We start from the raw sequence: 23,118 nt of genomic DNA, 5'->3' as shown, positions 1-23,118 counted from the left end.
GCACCTACATTATCATCCTTCTTTGCTATCTCAGGAACTAGCTGAAATATGGGCCTAGGGAATTTGATCACTTCCACAATAGTAGGGTTTTCTATGAATTTAGGTACAGAGGAGGATGCCATGATTACAAATACCTTTTTCTACCTTTCAAAGATTGATTTCTGAAATGCCTTGCCTCTTTGCTCGAAATGCCTTAGCTCTGGAGTTTGCATGCTCTTCAAATATTTGAATGCTCGATGAAGTAAAATGGAGCCAAAACCACTAATTTATAATGTTAATTTGCCAACTACCTCATTTAATCTATGTTGGTTAAGTAATCACTTAACTCTATTTACCGGTATAGAAGTAATTTTCTACTTTTCACCATCAACCGAGGGAATAATAGCATATTTCACATTGATTTCCAAACCCTCAAAGAAATTTCTTCAATTGGATGAAGAGACTCCTACTGGTGGAGTGCTACTCTGTTCTGTTGGTGGAGTATTGCTTGGTTCTACCAGTGGAGGAGTATTTCTATCCAAATTCAGTTCTAATTTCCTGATCCATTGTTTTGAAAATTCATGCTTAACTTCTTCAACTTTTTCTTTTCCTTTCAAGCTAGGACCTTTGTTGTTTGCCGGTGAGGACTTGCTTCTACAAAATTTTGCAATATGCCCAATTTTGTTACATGCATAACAAGTCACATTATTTTTCTAAATAGCCTTTCCATAACCTATGCCAGTTTGTGTTTTGCATTGATTAGATAAGTGTCCAAATCTTCCATGAATATAACATCTCACATTCATTCTGCAATTTTCAGAGTTATGACCAACTTTGTTGCATTTTGAACATTGACCAGTGGGTGTACTGGTATTCTAATAACTTCTAGATCTACTTGATTTGCTCTGTGACCATACTTATTACAGTTAAAGCATTTTCCATTGAATTTATAAGCAGTAGGTTGTCTTACCGGTTTGCTATGATCCTATGTGTTTGTAGTACCAAAGCTTTCACCAACTTCAAAGCCAATTCCACAAGTGTCACCTTTAGGTTTCTGATTCTTCAACAAGTGACCAAGTTCTTCTGAGATTTTCTTGAATTTTTCTTTGTGCTAATTTGATGTATCTAGTTCTCTTTCTAGGATTTCTTTTTGTCTCATCAGTTCATTTGAGTCATTCTGTGTATGCATCAGATCTGTCTTCAACAAATCATTTTCATAGCTAAGTCTTGTGTTCTCATTTGCTGCATCACTTAGTCTTTTAGTAAAATCTTCTTAATTCTTCTTTCTATCTTCAATTTCCTTACAAAATCTCATAGTCATATCCTACATCTCATTCCTTGTTGTTATGTTCTCTAGCTTTAGCTTGTTTATCATATCATTAAGAGTTTCTTTTTCATCGTCCTCAATTTGTATTTTTTCATAGAGTTCTCTTCTCTTGTTTCTTGCAATGGTAATATTTTCTTGAAGTACTTGAATAATTTCCTGAGCTACCTTTAGATCATCTTCAAGTTTGATATTTTTCAATTTTTTTGAATCAAAATCTAAGAGAGCTACTTCCAATTGCTTCATCAAATTTTCTATGTCTACCAGTGTCAAGATCTTCCTCAAGCTATTAGGCTTCTGAAAATAGAGGACCTGGCTCTGATACCAATTGATAGGATTCCCATAGATATTGAGAGGGGGGGGGTGAATCAGTATCTGACTGGTATGAGCAATTTTTCAACTTAAAACATGCAGAACATATTAATACTATGTATCGGTAAACAAAAAGTAATGCAATAAATAGAGATAACAATAATCACATGAAAAACACACCATAACATAATGATTTAACAAGGAAACCTGGTGTGGGAAAAACCTCAGTGGGATTTGTGACCCACAATATTCACTTATTGGCCAATAAGAGAATATTACTGCTACAAGAGGGGCCTGCACATGCAGGAAGGCCAAGTGCCTAGAGCTCACTGCTCAAATACAAAATGGGAAGTCTCACTAACTTACAAAATGGATTATATAAATCTAGTGTCTTGTACTGCTTCAAAATAGCATCTATAATGCTAGATCCAATACCAGTTTCTGCTCTACTTCTTACATAAACCCTTAACCTATAATTTGCATAATAGGTATGTCATATCTCACCTAATTACATTCTTCCATAATAATCCTACTTCCTTACAATGTTCTATAAAGAACTCTCTTATATAAGAGTCATGTTACATCTTGCCAAGTCGGCTTACAATGTTTTTACAATAATAAACAAAATACATTAACAATAAAATTCTTGTCGGCTTCCTGTGCCGGTATGCTTCCTTTTAGTGCTAGTGTCGGTAGTCTGAGTACCGATGTAGAGTCTGATCTTGCTAGTGCCTGTTGAATGCCTTGCCGGTGTCATAGGATTGTAAGGTTGCCATCAATGACAAAACCTTCAATCACCTACAATGTCTCATTGGAGTGTGCATTTGCCAATAGTATGTCAATGGCAATGCTCTTAAAAATTTAGAAACAATCTTGTCTTCACTTAAGGATCCTCCACAACATTGTATACACAAAACAATTTCATTTACTATTTCCATAAAAGCAGAAATTCTTTCATCTTCTTCCATTTTTAGATTTTCATACTTGACCCGGAAGCATTCCAGTTTTGCAATTTTGACAGTGGTATCACCTTCATTAAATGTCTCTAATTTATCCCAAATAGCTTTAGCAATAGATCGGTCTAATAATCCCATGATTTGTTGATCTGACAATGCACTCAAAAGTGCTTCTCTTGCTTTGCAATCATTCTCCTTATCTTTAGTCAAGTTTGGTGGATTAGGCTGACTCTGTATAGGACCAACATAGCCAATCTTTGTAACATCACATATATCTCTTCCAATGCAATTCAGATGTGTCTCCATTCTGATCTTCCATATACCATAGTTAGTTCCATCAAGCTTCGGACTATCCTTCCTGAAATAGTTAGTTGCCATAAAATCTCTTCAAGCTGTTAAACTTCTGTGAAAAGAGGACTTACCTCTCATTCCAGTTGTTAGGACCTGGAGGTAACTAAGAGGGGGGTGAATCAATTGTCTATTAATTTCGACCCAAATATAACTTAATTAAACTTGATGCATAATACCAGTGAACCAAACTTAATGTTGGTTGATAGTTTAACAGTTAATAACAATATCAGTGAAGCTTAATGCATGAAACAGAAAGATAAATAACATCCACAACACATAACATAGATATTTGTACGTGGAAACCCTGTAAGGGGAAAAACCATGGTGGGAAACCTTACCCACAATCAGATGATACTACTATAGATAGTATGTGTATACTGTTAATGCATTAGTAGCTTCTACAAGATAAGATTTTCCTAACTCATTAATCTCCTCTATTCTGTTTTGTTTTACTCATCTATGCTATTAGATTATCTTAATTGAATATGTTTATCAGACTATAACTTTGATCTTGACTATGATAATGGATAAAGATGGATTAGATCAACGACCTCCTTCACTATGTTAAGCGTCGATCTAATGCTATCAAGCTCATAACCTGATAGCATATTAATATCGATTCATTTATGAATCTGCATTAATATACTATCGGGGTATTAACCCGATATCATATAATGCTATTAGTTATTGTTATTGTTTACTTAGACACCGATTCATTATCGAGTGTGCTTATATCATAATCTGCTTTGACACTGATTCATTATTGGGTGTGTTTATATCATACTCTACCTTGACACCAATTCATTATTGAGTGTGTTTATATCGAACTATTAACATATGCAAATGACACTGAACTATTATGATAAACACTGAAGTGAATCAGTAGATAGTCATGACCAAGTGACATCTTGGTCGGACATGTCTAAAAGACATGTCCGATCAAGGTGCCACTTGGTCGTGACTGCCTTGATATATATACATCATTCAAAAGAAAAGGAATGACATTGAAATCGATACATGTTCATCCTTCAGACCTGCAGAAAAGAAATACAATAATATTATTGTCATAGTAATAATACAAAAATAAGAAATATACTATCTAGCATATAACTTGTTCATTAAATTGAAATTGCAATAACATTTACATGGTATTAGAGCCAGGTTGATCAAACTTGAGGCTATTCAATTTTGTGAAACAAATTTAAGAACAAATTTATATACTACATCACATTTCTCCAATGGCCAACGCTATCAGATTCGAAGATAGACTCAGAGGTGGCGATGATTTTTCAACCTGGAAATTCAGAATTCAAATGATCTTAAAGGAGAACAAAGTGGATTCATTTGTTCAAACTAAAAATGAACTTGAAAAAACAACATGGATTGAGGGAAATAAAAAGGCAAAAAAAATAATAGTTGATGGGGTGAGAAACAACATAATGCCCATCATAAGAAAACATCAGACAGCCTATAAAATGTTCAGAGCACTTGAAAGTACATTTGAGATATCAAATGCAAGTTGAACTCTAGCATTAAAATGAGAAATAAATCACATCACCATGAACAAGGGGGAGACAATCAATGCCTACTTTGTGTGGATATCAGTTCTAAGAGATGAACTAGCAACTCTAGACTACGAGATCCAAAGCAAAGAGTTAACATGCATTTCTCTAGATGGGTTGCCTAGTGGATGAAGCACATTCGTCCAAGGCATTAGTGCAAGGTCCAAATATCCTAAGTTTGAAAGACTAAGGGATGATTGTCTCTAAGAAGAATCAATATTGAACAAGATGGGAATGAAACATAAGAACATAGATGAAGATCTACAAGTCCTAAACACTAACTCCACCAAGCAAAACAAGAAAAGGCGGTTTAGAAAGAGAAAAGGTTGTCAAGGCAAGAATACTTCAAAGAAGGACTTATCCCACATTCAATGTTACAGATGTGATCAATTCGGACACTATGTTGCAAAGTTCTTGGGAAGAACCAAGAAACATGCTACATTTGCCAAAGTAGGAAAGACTAAAGGGGAAGATGACTCCGGAAAATACGTATTCTACTCAGCACTCACAAGCCAAGCTTCTAACAAAATCAACTCATGGGTGATTAATAGTGGTTCATCCAGGCACATCACTGGGTTTAGAGAAGTACTTGACTCCATGACAGAGGAGAGTGATGAGGACGTAACCATCAGAGATGACTCCACACATCCAATTAGAGGAATAGGAACCTGCACCATCAAATTGAAGACAGGCATATCCTTGCGGCTCAAAGGAGTACTATATGTCCCCAACATCAAAAGGAATCTAGTCTCTATATCGACACTAGAAGATAACAGATACAGAGTGACGTTCATGGACAACAAAGTATTGGCCTGGCCAAAGAACTCTTACTTCAAGAAAGCAAAGACCATTGGACAAAGATGGGGCTATTTGTATGAGTTGTGCACGGAACCCAACCTAGCCCTAATCCATGAAGCCACTAATGCAAATGAAGTTTGGCATAGAATATTAGGCCATCTAAATTTTAGGGCTTTATCTTCAATGGGAAACCTTGTCATGGGCCTACCCAACTTAAAGCAAGATCATTCGGGGGCATGCAAAGGATGTGCCCTAGGTAAAAATACCAAAGGTACATTCCAAAATAGTACTAGGAAAACTAGTAAAATTCTAGAGTTAGATCATTCTGATGTATGCGGACCTATGTCCGTATCCTCTCTAGGGCGATTCTTTTATTATGTAATATTTGTTGATGATTACCCTAGGAAGACTTGGATCTACTTTCTGAAAAGTAAAGAATCAGAAGAGAACCTCTCTAGGTTTAAAGAATTTAAATCACTAACTGAAAACCACTCAGGAAACAAAGTTAAAACCCTAAGAACCGACAATGGGGGAGAATACACATCAGATTCATTTAAAGAATTTTGTAGAGATAATGGGATTAAGAGGGAGCTCACTATACCTTATAACCCCCAACAAAATGGGGTAGCTGAAAGGAAAAATAGGACTATAGTTGAAGCTGCCAAGGCCATGATTCTAGATCAAAACCTTAACACAAATCTCTGGGTAGAAGCATCCAGCACCGTTGTATATATACAAAATAGATGCCCTCACTCCCATCTTAAAGACAAAACTCCTAAGGAAGTATTCACTAAAATTAAACCAGATATTAGCCACCTTAGGATATTTGGATGTCCTGTCTATATCCATGTACCTAAAGAAAAAAGACTAAAACTAGAGCCTTTTAGAAAAAGAGGATTTCTTGTAGGATATAGTGAAACCTCCAAAGCCTATAGAATCTATGTACCTGGTCAAAGAAATATTGAACTAAGTAGGGATGTAATCTTTGAGGAGGACCTAGCCTTCAAAAGAGCTCAGAACTTCATAGAACCTGAAATCTATGTCCCTACCTCTAACTTAGATGAAGATCCTGCTCCTGAGTTTCAGAGGGAGAATCTAGATGAAACTAAAAATGAAAATGAACACTCACCTAGAAATCTCAAGAAAAGACCACTATGGGCCACCAAAATAGTAGAAGAAGCTCAGAGGTTTGCTGCTCCTTCTGGAACCTTCAGAGAAAGCAAAAGAGCTAATAAATTTACTAGCTATGTTGCTCTTATGAATGATCTATCTAAAAATGAACCTGACAATGTAACAGATGCCCTTAAACATCAAGTATGGAAGGATACTATGTATGAAGAGTATCAATCCATAATGAAAAATGATGTATGGGATATTGTTCCTAGGCCAACTAAGAAATCTATCGTTTCTTCTAAATGGCTTTTTAAGATCAAACATGCAGCAGATGGCAGTATTGAAAAACATAAGGCAAGATTTGTAGCTAGAGGGTTTTCTCAAAAGGAAGGAATAGACTATGAAGAAACATTTGCTCCCATAGCCAGATATACCTCAGTAAGGACTGTGCTAGCCATTGCAGCAGCAAAGGGATGGAAGATACATCAAATGGATGTAAAGACAGCTTTTCTTAATGGAGAGATATCTGAAGAAGTATACCTAGAGAAACCTGAAGGGTTTGAGATCCATCATGCAGAGTCTCATGTGTGTAGAGTCAAGAAAGCTCTATATGGGCTTAAACGGGCTCCCAGGGTCTGGTATGAAAGAATTGACACATATGTATCAAAACTAGGCTTCTCTAAAAATGATGCAGATCCTAATCTCTACTACAAATAGAATAAAGGTGATAAGCTAATAATGATTTTATATGTTGATGACTTATTAATCATAGGAGAAGATCACCTTATAGATCAATGCAAGAAAGTGCTATCCAAAGAATTTGATATGAAGGACCTAGGATTCCTTCATTATTTCCTAGGGTTGGAAGTATGGCAGAATTCTGATAACATTTTTCCAAACCAAGGCAAGTACACCTTGGACATCCTGAAGAGATTTGAAATGCTAAACTGCAGACCCATGGCCACTCCAATGGAAACCAATCTTCATAAACTTAAAGAAGCAGCAGCAGAATCACCTTCTACTGACCCTGCTCTATATAGGCAAATGATTGGGTCTCTTATGTATCTGATAAATACAAGGCCAAATATCTACTATGTAGTAAATGCTTTGAGTCAGTTTATGTGTGAGCCAAAAGAGATACATCTGGTTGCAGTAAAACACATTATGAGATATTTACAAGGCACCTCAAACCTTGGTCTCATGTATGAGAAAGTTGATCTTAATCTACACAGATTCACAGATTCAGATGGGGCTAGAAGTGTGACTGACCAAAAAAGCACCTCTGGGTGCTGCTTCAGTTTGGGATCAGCCATGATATCCTGGATCAGCAGAAAGCAGTCTCCTGCAGTGCAAAGTTCCACCAAGGCCGAATACATTGCAGCCTCCATGGCTGCCTGAGAAGCAGTGTGGCTTGGAAAGTTACTTGTGGGATTGTTTGGTGATCCGATGAAACTTACTATCATCCATTGCGACAATCAAAGTTGCATAAAAATTTTAGTGAATCCAGTGCTCCATGATAGATCCAAACATATTGAGATCCCATACCATTATGTACGAGACATGGTAGAAAAAAATGTGATCAAATTAGAATATGTTAGTACGGGAGATCAGACTGCAAATATTCTGACCAAACCACTTTCCAGAGTGAAGGTTGATCACTTCAGAAAGGGTTTAGGTATGATAGAAAGGTAATCTTCTTTGTAAATAAGATGTTTAATATATAAACTTCTTTTGTCATGATGAGACATTCTGGGTTTTACCCCCTGTGTTCATATCTAAGAGGTGATGATCTCTCAAATTATGAACACTTGTATGAAGACAGCATAAGGTGATGATCTTATGATTCTCAAACCAGTTATCATGTTGGATCTCTAGTATGTCATGGATGTGCCATGATGGTGTTGTGATAAAATATTTGTATAAAATGTTTGTGCACATATCACAACCTGGATAAGATGAGAATTTAACCATCCTCATATGTTTATCCTTAGTATTGCATGTTTAGGCAATACTGATATTACGTGTATAGGTGATATCTTGTCATAATAAAATGATGAATCTTTTATACCACATGGTTAGGTGATACTCTATATTGCATACTTAGAGAGATGTTTTATATTTGTATCTTATGTCCTGATGGTACTTCATATCATATGTATAGATGATATATATTCTTGGAGACTGACATTATAGAAAAGAAATGTGATGCAGGTTACTTTATCTATCTTCCAAAGCTAAGAGGGGGAGTTAATGCATTAGTAGCTTCTACAAGATAAGATTTTCCTAACTCATTAATCTCCTCTATTCTGTTTTGTTTTACTCATCTATGCTATTAGATTATCTGAACTGAATATGTTTATCAGACTATAACTTTGATCTTGATTATGATAATGGATAAAGATGGATTAGATCGATGACCTCCTTAACTATGTTAAGTGTCAATCTAATGCTATCGAGCTAATAACCCGATAGCATATTAATGTCGATTCATTTATGAATTGACATTAATATACTATCGGGGTATTAACCCGATAGCATATAATTCTATTAGTTATTGTTATTGTTTACTTAGACACTGATTCATTATCGGGTGTGCTTATTGTAGCTAGGAATTCAGAAATCATCACAACCAAGTCAATACTAATCTAGCTCAAATGCAATGATCAATCCTAAACACACTCAATAAAGACATGAAAGTAAAACATTCAAAACTAAAAACTAAGCAAACCAAATATAGATCTGAATGCTTCCTTCATGTGGCTCCATTGTCCTTCTTTCTTCTTCAAATAGCCTTTGTTTGTGGATCTCACCTTCAAGTGCATACACATGAGATGAAAGCAAGTAGACAAGATAGTGGCGCAAGAGTACTCGAAGCGTGATTGATTTGACAAAGTGATTCAAAAAAGTGATTAATTCAATAATGTGATTAGACAAAGTGATTAGAAAAAGTGATTAATTTGATAATGTGATTGAAGAAATTCATCCAATTTATAGAGAAATTGGAGAAAAAGATCAAATTAGCATGATTCGATTCAAATGGAAATTGCAAATCAAAAATGTCAATTATGACAAATTATGACAAATTACGCACTTTCTATTCAAAATTTGATTGATTGATTATTCATGACAAAATTATGACAAATTTCTATGTCAAAATTGATTGAATGACAATTGTGACAAATTATGACAAATTGCTATGTCATTCCCATGAAATTAGGAGAAAAATAGGAGAGAATTGAAATTAGGTGAATTAGAAATTGATGAAAAATAGGAATTAGAAATTAGGTAAATTAATTAATAATTTGTCATTTATTAATTAATTCACAAAAAGAGGAATAATTAGCCAATTAAATGAACATTTAATTGCAATGAGAAGACTTAGGATAAATAAATAATTTATTAATCCTAGAGAGAGAAATGACAAACAGGGTTAAATGATTAAATCACAGAACCCTAGAAGATGAATTAGCAATGCAAGGATGACAATTAGGTCATGAAAAAAGATAATTGATATCGATTCGATTTGATCATGATTCTGACTGACAAAAGACCAATGCTGACAAACAATTTGATTGATAAATGCACCAATTGACCAGGAACAATGACTAATTGATCCAAATTGATATGATTGAGAAGGACGATGATCGATGATAAATCGATCTCAAAATGACAAAGTTGACAAGAGGACAAGGATCGATGACAAAATAGATTGCAAGACAACAAGATTGAAAATGACCACGATCGATGACAAATTGATCGCAAAATGACAACATCGAACATGACAACAATCGATGACAAATCGATCACAAAATGACAAGATTGAAAATGATAAGGATTGATGACAAATCGATCACCAGATGATAAGATTGATAAGAGGACAAAACTCTAATTACGATTGAGGATGTCCAAAATGATGACAAATGAGCACGCACATTGATGCCACAGGATAAGATCGATCAAAATCATGACTGGAGATTGTTGTCGACAAGACCAAATTTGAAAGTGAGATGAATGAAGAATGCAGAAGAATGACTCAATGCTCACAAATGATAAAGACCAAGTACGAATCATAGGAGAAATGTTAATGCGACGCAAAAACCCTAAAATAAGGCAATGCGTCAATGTTAAAGTATGACTCCGCAAGCATTGACCATTTTTAGATGTCTACATTTTGCCCCTCTTTGAGACAATGCTATTCTAAGCATTGTTTCAAAGAACTTAAATGAAAATGCCCTAGACAATTAACAATGACATATGCATGCCCCCTCAAGGAATTGGTCGGAAACATGCAAAAAAGAGGCCAATTGATCGATAAAAATGATAGGATCGAACGAACTGACAATCGAAGATCGGATGCATGAAGGACAAGCAATTGATGGTGCAAAAGACCACGACTAGCATGAGATGGAGAGGGTGCATGTCCATCTATGCACTGACAAAGATCTACAAATGAGACCAAGAGAGTGAAAATTGCTCACTTGCACTAGCCAAAGAGGAGAATTTGTTGCTCTGAAAAAGGACACTTGCAGAGAGATGGCAAACATTCCAATGGCAGATCACCTCAGAGAATGTGTACACACTTACAAATGACTGGAGAATGCAGGAGTAGCGATATGTATCTCAAAAACCCATATTTTAAATTTCATGAATTTTGACTTGCTTGCGGGACATTGCAGGGCCCACAGGGAATGCAGAAACTGACTTCTGTGCTTGTGTAGGGTGAATTTTGTTCTTGTGTATGGTATTTTGTGCTTGTGTAGGGTACACAAGTGCAGGTTATGTTACACAGGCACAGGACTCATCACACAAGTGCAGTTGTGCATTGGCAACTCAATTTTGGTCCGAAACGGCATGCAAATGATCTGAAAAGGGGGGATAAGGGTAGGATAGGTCAAAATAGATAAAGAACACCCTAATTTGGACATGAAACAAGGAAATGTAGCTCGTAGGAGCAAACCCTAATACTGACAAAATATGCCCCAATTGTGATGCAGAGTCGACAGTATCCATTGATCACGCGAGAGAACTGACCTGACTGCTTCATGTTACGACATAGACTCAGGAACACAGACAGAGATACATTAGTAGGACTTCAGATATACTATGTCACATTCATGCCCGAGATTAGGGCAAACACAGGACTGCTTACCACATTGGCAGAGCGATGGCATTCAGAGACTTCCTCCTTCCATCTGGCAACTGGAGAGGTGACTGTGACACTAGAGGATGTATGGTGCATCCTCTGCATCTCAATTCATGGGGAGATGATAGAGTATGACCTAGTGATAGGGAGAGACACGTATAGATTATTTGAGTGCGACGCAGATGATTTGGATATTGTAGAGAGGGAGATCGGCTGGGAAACCATGGCATCAGAGTATGATCGGCGATATGTGGTGATAGCATGCCTACTAGCAGGAGATAGACGAGGACATGGATTTCCTATTGGATGGGGAAGAGTGCTAGAGTGGATGGCGATAGAGGGGACAGTGTATGCATGGGGACCATGTGTACTGGCTATGCTATATTTTCAGTTGCATTAGATAGCATATCAGGGAGTACAGACTTTGAGCTGTGGAGTCACACTGTTACAAGTATGGGCATTTGAGCACATAGCCATATGTCGACCGATTACAGAGAGACAGGTAGTACCACATCGACCATATGTGTACTGCTATGGGGGAGCACTGAGACAGGATCCTTTTGGATACATATTGTATTGGCGACATGAGCTAGACAGACTGAGAGAGTTCACATGGAGGCCATATCTTGAGTGCCCTGGATGGTCAAATGATCATGAGGAGCTATTGTATTGCAGATAGGAGAGATACCTAATTGGGTGACCAGTGAATTGCCAAAGAGTGATTGAGATGTACCTGCCAGAGAGAGTCAGATGACAGTTTGGAGAGAGGAAGGATGTACCTAGAAGGACTGCACACTTTGCCCGATCTCACAAAGAGACGAGTCAGTGGGGGAGTATGATTCAGCCACACATAGCATATGCGGACTTCACATAGCTATAGTAGAGACAGTGGGATTGGAGGGCAGATGTGGCGGATGCTAGGATGATAGAGGAGTATGAGCGATGGTTTGCACGACGACGGCCAGTGCCATTGACAGATCCAGATATTCCAGTACCTAGGCGACAGGAGGACTTCCCACTCACAGGAGAGGAGGAGGGAGATGATGAGGACAAGGAGGATGAGGGTGGTGATGAGGATGAGGGGGATGACGAGGACAAAGATGATGAGGGGGATGATGATGATGAGCCAGATTCAGGCGATCAGGAGGCATTGCAGGATATAACCATAGAGCCAGAGACAGCTAGCATAGAGGAGATGGAGATGTGCAGGGCTACCATAGCGAGTCAGCAGGATCACATGGCGACATTAGAGAGATAGAATGCCATCTTGAGGATAGAGCAGGATCAGTTCAGAATGGAGATAGCCAGACTCACAGCGGCTCGAGATACAACAATAGCTCAGGCACAGCGAGAAGAACAGAGAGTCACCAAGTATATTGGGTTGATTAGGGATGCCAGTGTATGTGAGATGGCACAGACGTTGGTAGAGACCAGAGAGGAGATACGCCATTGGAGGACACTATATGAGAGTGCAGTTCCACCAAAGTAGAGAGCAGCATCATATCGGGCACAGTCAAGGACAGAGAGTAGGGCATGCTCTCAGAGGTCACTGAGCAGCATGGGGGTGAGTGGACCTATGAGACCACCACAGCCAGGACTGGGGATAGGAGGGACATCATCCATGAGACATGTCCAAGATGAGGAGGACAAAGGGAGCACCCAGTGATAGAGGCACGTCCTCCTTTATGACAAACAGATGACATATGTAGTTTGATATTATGTAGTCAGCCTGCGGGCCATACTTAGGACAGACAGTCCAATTTTGTACCCTGATATTATTGTGATATGTGATATGATATGCATCGATATGATGGGCTGCAATATGTTATGACTTATAGTTATTTTCTATGTATGGATGACTTATGCACTGTTTATGTACCATTGTGGAATATGTATGGATATATTTTTTATGTATTTTTCATGCATTTATAATATGAAATGGATAAAATGCTTGATATGATGCTTGATGTAATGCAAATGTACTAACCAAATGAATGCAGGATGCAACATATGTGTTGGAGATCGAAGCACTAGACCAGACTAACTATCTGAACTGACGAAAGAAATGTTAGTAAGAAGAAATGAGACAGAGGACAGTTAGAGACGAAGAAAAACTTGCTTTTAGTAATGCACTTTGTAGGTGAGAACCTTTATTTTAATGTAGCAAAATGGATGCATTTCAGCTCTGGCATTGAAGGCCAGAGCTGAAATGCAACCCTTTTTGCAAAAGATAGACACATCGCAGACAAACAACAATCACAACAAAAAGAAATAAAGGGACCATGAACCATCCCAGTCACTCTAAATCACTCAATGACATCATCGAGCAACATAGGAACATGATCAAAGATAAATCAATAAATGATAAGACTCACTAATTTCAACAAGGCAAACAAACATCTTGATCTTCATTGTCAAAAGTTGAAAGTGTTGACAGGATGATCATGCTGTCTGGTTTCAGGACATGTGGTACCCCGTCTAAGATAGGACACAGTCTGGTTTCGAGTATACCACACCCTGTATAAGATCCATGATAGTAGTAACAAGGACAAATGATTTTGATGCTGATATTCGATTGATATGACAATTGTGATCGGTTTGAATGTCTGGTTTGATTGAAAAAGTTCATCTGTTAATGCATGATTTCAGTTAAAGCACAATGTGTGATTGTGAGTCATTGGAGGGATGCTCAGTGATCTGTCAATGCACAAATGGGATACTTTATTGCAAAATGCTTGTTTTTGCTAGTTTTTATAATGTTTTTGTTCATTTTTTTCAAGACTTTATGACTTTTTTAGGGATTTTTTCAGGACAGTTTGCAATTTTTTTGGATTATTTCAGGACATTTTTCAATTTTTTTGGATTATTTCAGGACATTTTTCAATTTTTTTGAATTATTTAAGGACATTATTTGATTTTTTAGGGATTTTTCCCCCAATGTCTAGCAAGGCAAGGCATATGACAGGTGAATAAATAGGCTTTCTGAAATGATGGTGGATACAGGGAAGACAAAGGCCTTTTATTATGGAGACAATACGAATGCAATTTTCAAGGGCTATGATGTGATGGGACAAGAGACTGGATATGACAATGTAAAGAAATGACACGGCATGGGGGACATGTCAAGAGGTTTTTGAAACCATGTTTAAATTTTGCGTCCTTATGTTAGATCAAGATCAAGGAATGAAAAAGAGTGTATGGATAGTGATAAGATATGGATAGGATAAGCAAGACCAAGAATGGATAAGGGACATGGACTAAAGGTCGGGATAGGATACGGGATAGTGGCAGAAAGTTGCAATAAGCTAGGGAATATGGATGAAAGGTTGCAATAAGCAAATGGATAAAGACCAAAAGCTACGATAGAGTGAAAGTTGTGAACAAGATCCGTGATGCTCATGAAGATCCTCATCCTTGTCAAGATCAAAGGTGAAAAGAGGAAATGGACATGAGGGACAATAGGATATGAAGGGTAATGACAGGGGTTCGATAGGATAGTGAAGGGCAATAAGATATGAAGGAGGAAACCTGCCCCCAAGTATGGTATGCAAGAAGTTCATAGATTACGCATGATGCCTGTTTGCCAAGTTTTCATCATGGTACTTGCCCAAGGCGCCTGTTTGCCAGGTTTTCACCAGTGGATGAATTATTTTTGCTTTACTTTTTTTCTTTTGTCTTTTTTTTTCACTTTTTTTTTTTTTTTTGACTTTTTTTTTTGTATTTTGACTTTTTTTTTGTAGAAGATGGACACATGATAGGGGATGGAAGAAGGACTCAAGCATCTTTTTTTTTCTTTGTTTTAGATAGTAGCCTTGAAAAAAAAAGGACCATGACTTTTAAAAGCATGCTCAAAGACGTTGGTAGGATAAGGACATGGAATCTGAGATGAAACTAAGGCAAGGGTTTATGCAAAGGATTGGACCAGAGGGATGGAAGGATGGAAAATATGCATTGGATAATGGATAGGGTATTGGAAGAATTGGGCTTCAGTGGATAGAAATGTTGGCAAGATCGACATTGGCACACACCTTGAGGGGTGATGGATTGATGGAGGAAAGATGTATTTTGGATATTGAGATTTTGATGGAGGAAAGGCTATGAATTTTGGGACATAAGGGCCCAAAATAGATGAAGAAGGTGATGGAGGAATAGACTTGGAAAGTTTAGATGGAGGAATAGAAATTTTGGATGCCAAGTTGGATTTTTCTTTTTGTGCTTCAAGAAGCTGCTTAGGGATCCACATGGTTTTTGATTTTTCATGCTTTTGTGGTTCCTTGGAGTGCATTGCTTGCACAAGGGATTTAGGAACCCATATATATTTTGACTTTTGTTTTTGATTTTTCTCAGTGGGCCTTTGTGGCCTTTTGGATATTTCTTTTTCTTTATAGATCATATTGTTCTTTGTTTTGACATGTCGATTATATTGGACATGTTGATCCTTGAATACATGTGGATTTCTAGACTTATGACTTTTATACTTGGCATCCAAATTGCTTGGAGGGGGAAAGGAATGCATGGATGGATATAAATGAAATGGACTTCTTTTGGATTGATGAAATTTACTTAAGGATGTGTGCCTTTTCTGACCTTGCATAGAGGACAAAGGGATATAAGGACCTAAGATGGATGGAAGGGATGATGGGGAAGGGATATGTTTGGATTTTGATGGAGGGATACCAACGTCTTGAGGAATTTCACTGAGGCCATGACCCTTAATATTTTCTTTAACATGAAGGGATGCTTGCCTATGAAGGTTTACCCCTTTTCCTTTATGAATATGTTGACTTGTAGGATACTTTTTTCTTTGGGAAAAAGACGCGAGTCCATTACGAGGTGGATATGATATGAGAGAAATAATGAGATCTTGAAGTGGATCGGATTGCACCAAAGTGGAAGAACCCATTATGCATGTCGAGGGTTCATGAACATCTTGCACTGACACGTTAGAATCATGAGGGGAATTAGGATCATGAGGGGGACTAGGATTGTGTAGTGGACATGGTTCAATGATAGGCTCTTCAAAAGATGGAATGGGAGAAATAATGGGATCATCAAAAGAAATGCGATCTTGGAGTGTATATGGAGCATTAAGACAAGGAGACGGAGGAACAAAAGGATCTTGTGGAGGATTTAAAGGAATAATTTGATCTTGACAAGGAGGAAGATCATTGAAATCCTCTTTAAAGGTGCTTTTCTCTTGACTTTCAATGGGATCATCAGAAAGGATGGAAGGGATATCTTGATCTTTCTTAGGAAGTGGAATGCCAATGGGATTTGAAAGGATATTTTTTTCGTGAAATGGAAGGGGATCATTTGGGATTGGATGGAATAGGATATCTTGATCTTGCTCGGGGAATGGAGTGTCAATAGGACTTTGGATAGGATGGACAAGAATAGGGGAATCATCATGAGTATCTGGGAAGATGGATTCCTGGTCAACAATTGGATGGGATGATAAGGTTTCAGGATCTTGATCTTGATTTTCTTTAGGACTCATTTCTTCATGCTCTAAATTATCCTCTTGACATGGGGTTGGGATTTGGATGTGCATGGGGGATTCTAACAAGGAATCAATGTTTTGGCATGAAGGAAATGCACTTTGAACATTTGTGATGGATTCTGGCAAGGAATCAATGCTTGAACATGAGGAAGAGGGACTTCGAATGGGGTCCTCTAAAATAGGTAATGGCAATAAAGTGCATGGTTGCATTGGGTCTTGTATTTCTAAAACATGACAAGGATGTGCATCATGAATTGGATTATTTTGGTAATAAATTATGGATAGCTCTTGGATAATTTCATCCTTAGGTGTATTGTTTGATGAGGACAATATGGAAGGTTCTTGTGAAACTTCTAGAGGTGTAGGGATAGATGCCACTGGAGAGTCAATTTGTTTATGGGGGGATGAGGCATTGCTAGACATAATTGTATTATCTTGATCTTCCTCAAAGAACTCACTTGGTAGGTTCCTTAAGATCCTTGCAATAAAGCCACCTTTCTTTCAAGGTTTTGACATAGTTGTATCTGGAAATTGAACTTGTTTGGCAAGAATTTGGTTTGATTTCATGTTTGGATATTGGACTTGGTTCAATTGTTCTGACATGTTTGAAACTTGGCTTGGTGTGGGCTGCAACCTTTGTTTTTGAAGGTTTGGTTGTGGTTGTTGACATTGATATGTTGATTGAACTTGTTGATATTCCACCATTGGTTGAACTATTTGTTGACATTGTATAGTTGGTTGGATATATTGTTGAAATTGGACCATTGGTTGCATTGGTTGTATATGTTGAACAATTGGTTGAACCATTGGTTGTATTGGTTGAAAATCTGATTGATAGTAAACACCTTCTTGTTCTTGTTGTGGAGGCACATAATGTTGAAATTGTTGTTGTCTCTTTTCTTGAAATTGTTTCATCATCTCTATTTGTGAGAGGAGAACTAGTATGTCTGATCGTTCAAGAAGAGATCTTACATCAATTGGCTCAATCGTTGGATTTCGACCTGGAAATTTTTGAAACATTTTGGACATTTGTGATCTATTCTTCTCAATGTTTTTCACTCTTTGTTCCAATATCTCCTCTTCTTGAGCTAGTTTCTCCTCTAGTTTTTGTATTTGGACATTTACATCATCATGATAAGCTTGATCCAAGTTCTGAGACATGTAGAGATTGGATTGACATGATTGATTGCTCAATTGTGATGACATGGCTTCATAAGAAGGTTGAGACCTCATTTCAACAAACATGTCACTATGCAAATGCAATATTTTTGGAATTTTTATTTTATTTTAAAAGGATGATGTATGATATGCAACTAAATGCAACCTAAATAGATGAAAATGCAATCTATGGCAAGAATGCAATCTATGTTTTTGGTTGTTTTTCAAGATTTTGACAAAAATTTTGGAATGCAAATCTAAAAGAGACCCTTAGGAAATTGAAATGATGTCTAGACCTCAAAGGACAAAAGGACCAAGTGACAAAAGGAAAAAATAACAATGTCTCCCCTATATGCTTGGATACTAAGCTAGGTTTGACGAAATGACAAAAGATAAAAGTTTGATAAGGTCAAGACTTCTTAACAATGACTTAGGGTTTATCAAAGATTTGAATTACTCAAGTATGACAAAACCTAGTTTTGACACTATATGCAAAGAGACAATTACTATGCAAATGACCCTAATATGATATGATAATGACCTAAGCTTGATGAAGAGACCTAGGGTATGCAAATGTGACCTAATGTTATGAGGACAAAGATGCAAATGCAAATGTATGACAATGTCAACCTAAGACAAAACCTAAGGTTGAATTATGAAATGGTATTACTCTAATGCAAGAGAACACATGCAAATGGATGACTCTTATTGATATGCAAAGGAGTATGACTTAGATGGAACCTAACCTTGGTACTTGACAATGACTTTGCAAAATGCAAACCTAGGATGAACCTAAATCTAAGTGACATGAATGTTGAGACAAGATTTTGAAAAATGTTTGACAACCATGTTTGAAGATTTTTTTGAATTTTGTTGGATGAAATGTTCTTGTGTTTTTGAAATGAGACACAACTCAACTTTTGACAAGCGAAGAAGACAAGATATTTTAACTTGGACTCAAGACAATCATGCTCATTCACACATTTCATATGGTAGGCAAGGACATTAGGCACTTGAGAGGTAGACTCGTTATGGGATTCAAGGAGAATACATAGATGCTTGACCCCACGGGCTCCCCTCCATGGCACTCACTTATCAGGGAAGCCAAGCATCAGTCCCCATGGAAATCTCCCCATGGCGAACTTAGTATCTCTTCCAAGTATCCAAACCTATCCTTCTCAAGCAACTAGAAGGATTTTTGGCCTCTAAATACAAGGTGTTTAGTAAGGATTTTTGTTAAGCGTTACTCCTTGGTGTCATGCAAGCGTGATTGAGACATTAAGCCCACCAAGATACCAAATAAATATAGTCATGCAAGCATGATTTAGACCTTGAGGCCCTACTTAGATGTTGATATGAGAAAGAGTCTAAGGGTCATCACTTCCCAAGTAACTACAATTCCCACGTAACCCTTCCTTCAAAGATTTCGCCCATCAGGTATTTATTTATAGTGAGTTAGAATGCCAGGGTACTCTGGATATGCTCACTTTGGGTCATTCCCTTCTCACGATTATCACTTGCTTGCAAAAGCAAATGGTCAGGAAGGCAGGCCCTCTAAAGGTGACACACAATCAAAAACATGAGCATGGTATTGAAGATCTGGATTTCTGATCACCCTAAGAAGGATGAGAGCATAATCTCCTACTCCAATGTCAAACTCAATAGTCAAAGCAAACATACATTCATTCCATCCTATTTAGAAATCATACTAGGTGCCTAAATATTAATTGCAAACACAAAGTTTAGTTGTATGTCCAAGGCAACCTGCAAAACCCAAGTCAGAAGTTTGATATGTTTAGTCTTCGACTATTGAACCTACATAAAACATGTTAGTAGTTTCATTTGTTGTCTTTTCCATGCGTAATTCCAAGGTGTTGCACAGAGAGTTGGTACCAAAAACCAAAAAAGCAGAAACAGAATGCAAAACACAACAATTTTCAAGTAAAACATTGCTTTTTTTACCTCTGTTTATGGACTTACACAGGCGCAAAATGCATGGCACAGGTGCAGAATGCTTGACACAGGCATAGAATGTCCTTGACACAGGCACAGAATGCTTGACACAGGTGCAAATTGTCTCACACAGGTGCAAAAGTCCCCAGAAAGCCCTGCATTACCTTATTTCTTGGGTTTTTGACCTGCAAATCAACTCAAAAGGCACTCAAGACATGGTTAGACCATTAGTTCACATCGGGTTCACCAATTAAAGTAACTAGGAATTCGGAAATCATCACAACCAAGTCAATACTAATCTAGCTCAATCACAAAAGCTCAAATGCAATGATCAATCCTAAACACACTCAATAAAGACATGAAAGCAAAACATTCAAAACTAAAAACTAAGCAAACCAAATATAGATCTGAATGCTTCCTTCATGTGGCTCCATTGTCCTTCTTTCTTCTTCAAATAGCCTTTGTTTGTGGATCTCACCTTCAAGTGCATACACATGAGATGAAAGCAAGTAGACAAGATAGTGGCGCAAGAGTACTCGAAGCCGGACTGATTTGACAAAGTGATTCAGAAAAGTGATTAGATAAAGTGATTAGATAAAGTGATTAGAAAAAGTGATTAATTCAATAATGTGATTGAAGAAATTCATCCAATTTATAGAGAAATTGGAGAAAAAGATCAAATTAGCATGATTCAAATGGAAATTGCAAATCAAAAATGTCAATTATGACAAATTATGACAAATTATGCACTTTCTATGCAAAATTTGATTGATTGATAATTCATGACAAAATTATGACAAATTTCTATGTCAAAATTGATTGATTGACAATTATGACAAATTATGACAAATTGCTATGTCATTCCCATGAAATTAGGAGAAAAATAGGAGAGAATTGAAATTAGGTGAATTAGAAATTGATGAAAAATAGGAATTAGAAATTAGGTAAATTAATTAATAATTTGTCATTTATTAATTAATTCACAAAAAGAGGAATAATTAGCCAATTAAATGAACATTTAATTGCGATGAGAAGACTTAGGATAAATAAATAATTTATTAATCCTAGAGAGAGAAATGACAAATAGGGTTAAATGATTAAATCACAGAACCCTAGAAGATGAATTAGCAATGCAAGGATGACAATTAGGTCATGACAAAAGATAATTGATATCGATTCGATTTGATCATGATTCTGACTGACAAAAGACCAATGCTGACAAACGATTTGATTGATAAATGCGCCAATTGACGAGGAACAATGACTAATTGATCCAAATTGATATGATTGAGAAGGACGATGATCGATGATAAATCAATCTCAAAATGACAAAGTTGACAAGAGGAAAAGCATCGATGACAAAATAGATTGCAAGACAACAAGATTGAAAATGATCACGATCGATGACAAATCGATCGCAAAATGACAAGATTGAACATGACAACGATCGATGACAAATCGATCACAAAATGACAAGATTGAAAATGATAAGGATTGATGACAAATCGATCACCAGATGATAAGATTGATAAGAGGACAAAACTCTAATTACGATTGAGGATGTCCAAAATGATGACAAATGAGCACGCACATTGATGCGACAAGATAAGATCGATCAAAATCATGACTGGAGATTGTTGTCGACAAGACCAAATTCGAAAGCGAGACGAATGAAGAATGTAGAAGAATGACTCAATGCTCACAAATGATAAAGACCAAGTACGAATCATAGGAGAAATTTAATGCGACGCAAAAACCCTAAAATAAGGCAATGCATCAATGTTAAAGTATGACTCCGCAAGCGTTGACCATTTTTAGATGTCTACACTTATATCATAATCTGCTTTGACACCAATTCATTATCAAGTGTGTTTATATCATACTCTACCTTGACACCGATTCATTATCGGGTGTGTTTATATCGAACTATTAACATATGCAAATGACACCGAACTATTATGATAAACACCGAAGTGAATCGGTAGATAGTCACGACCAAGGGACATCTTGGTCGGACATGTCTAAAAGACATGTCCGATCAAGGTGCCACTTGATCATGACTGCCTTGATATATATACATGATTCAAAAGAAAAGGAATGACATTGAAATCGATACATGTTCATCCTTCAGACCTGCAGAAAAGAAATACGATAATATTATTGTCATAGTAATAATACAAAAATAAGAAATACACTATCTAGCATATAACTTGTTCATTAAATTGAAATTGCAATAACATTTACATGTACAAATGGGGTCTGCACATGCAGAAAGGCCAACTGCCTAGAGCTCACTGCTCAATCACAAAATGAAAGTCACACTAACTACAATTGGATGGTTAAATCCAATGATAATGTACTGCCCAAGGTAGCATCTTCATATGCTAGATTCAGTACCAGTTAAGCTCTGATTGTCTTCTTCAAAACCTTCCTTTAGTCTTCAAATGATGTCTATGTGAGTAGATTTTCTTATATCTACATATACCTTATTACATTCCTCTTCCGCTACCATGTTAATCTCCCAAATGAGATCTTACATATATACCAAAACCTAAGACCAAATGTGTAGGTCGACTCACTAAAAATATTACAATTAAATAAATTTCAATTGAATCAATATGTGATGCATCATGTCGGCTTAATGCATTTACAATAATAACTAATCAATAATCATCTCCATAACGTGGCATGTTGATCTGGATTAGATAACGCATGCTGGTCTATAATCTAGACCAATTTTCCAGTAACAACAAATATGCAAACTCGATTAGAGCAATAACCAAATCACCAAAACCAAGTGTCCAAACCATGTCTTCGACATAACCAAGTGATCTCCAGATGATAACAAGTCATCCTCTGTGTCGGTGAACCAAATATCAGTGACTGTGCATAAGTCACTGAACATGCCGGTGAACATAACCAAAGATCTCCAGAAGGATAGGTGTTGACAAGTGTTGACATCAATGACA

Source organism: Cryptomeria japonica, chromosome 4, assembly GCF_030272615.1.
Source record: "Cryptomeria japonica chromosome 4, Sugi_1.0, whole genome shotgun sequence".
Taxonomy (NCBI): Eukaryota; Viridiplantae; Streptophyta; class Pinopsida; order Cupressales; family Cupressaceae; genus Cryptomeria; species Cryptomeria japonica.
This window is presented reverse-complemented; position numbering follows the sequence as displayed.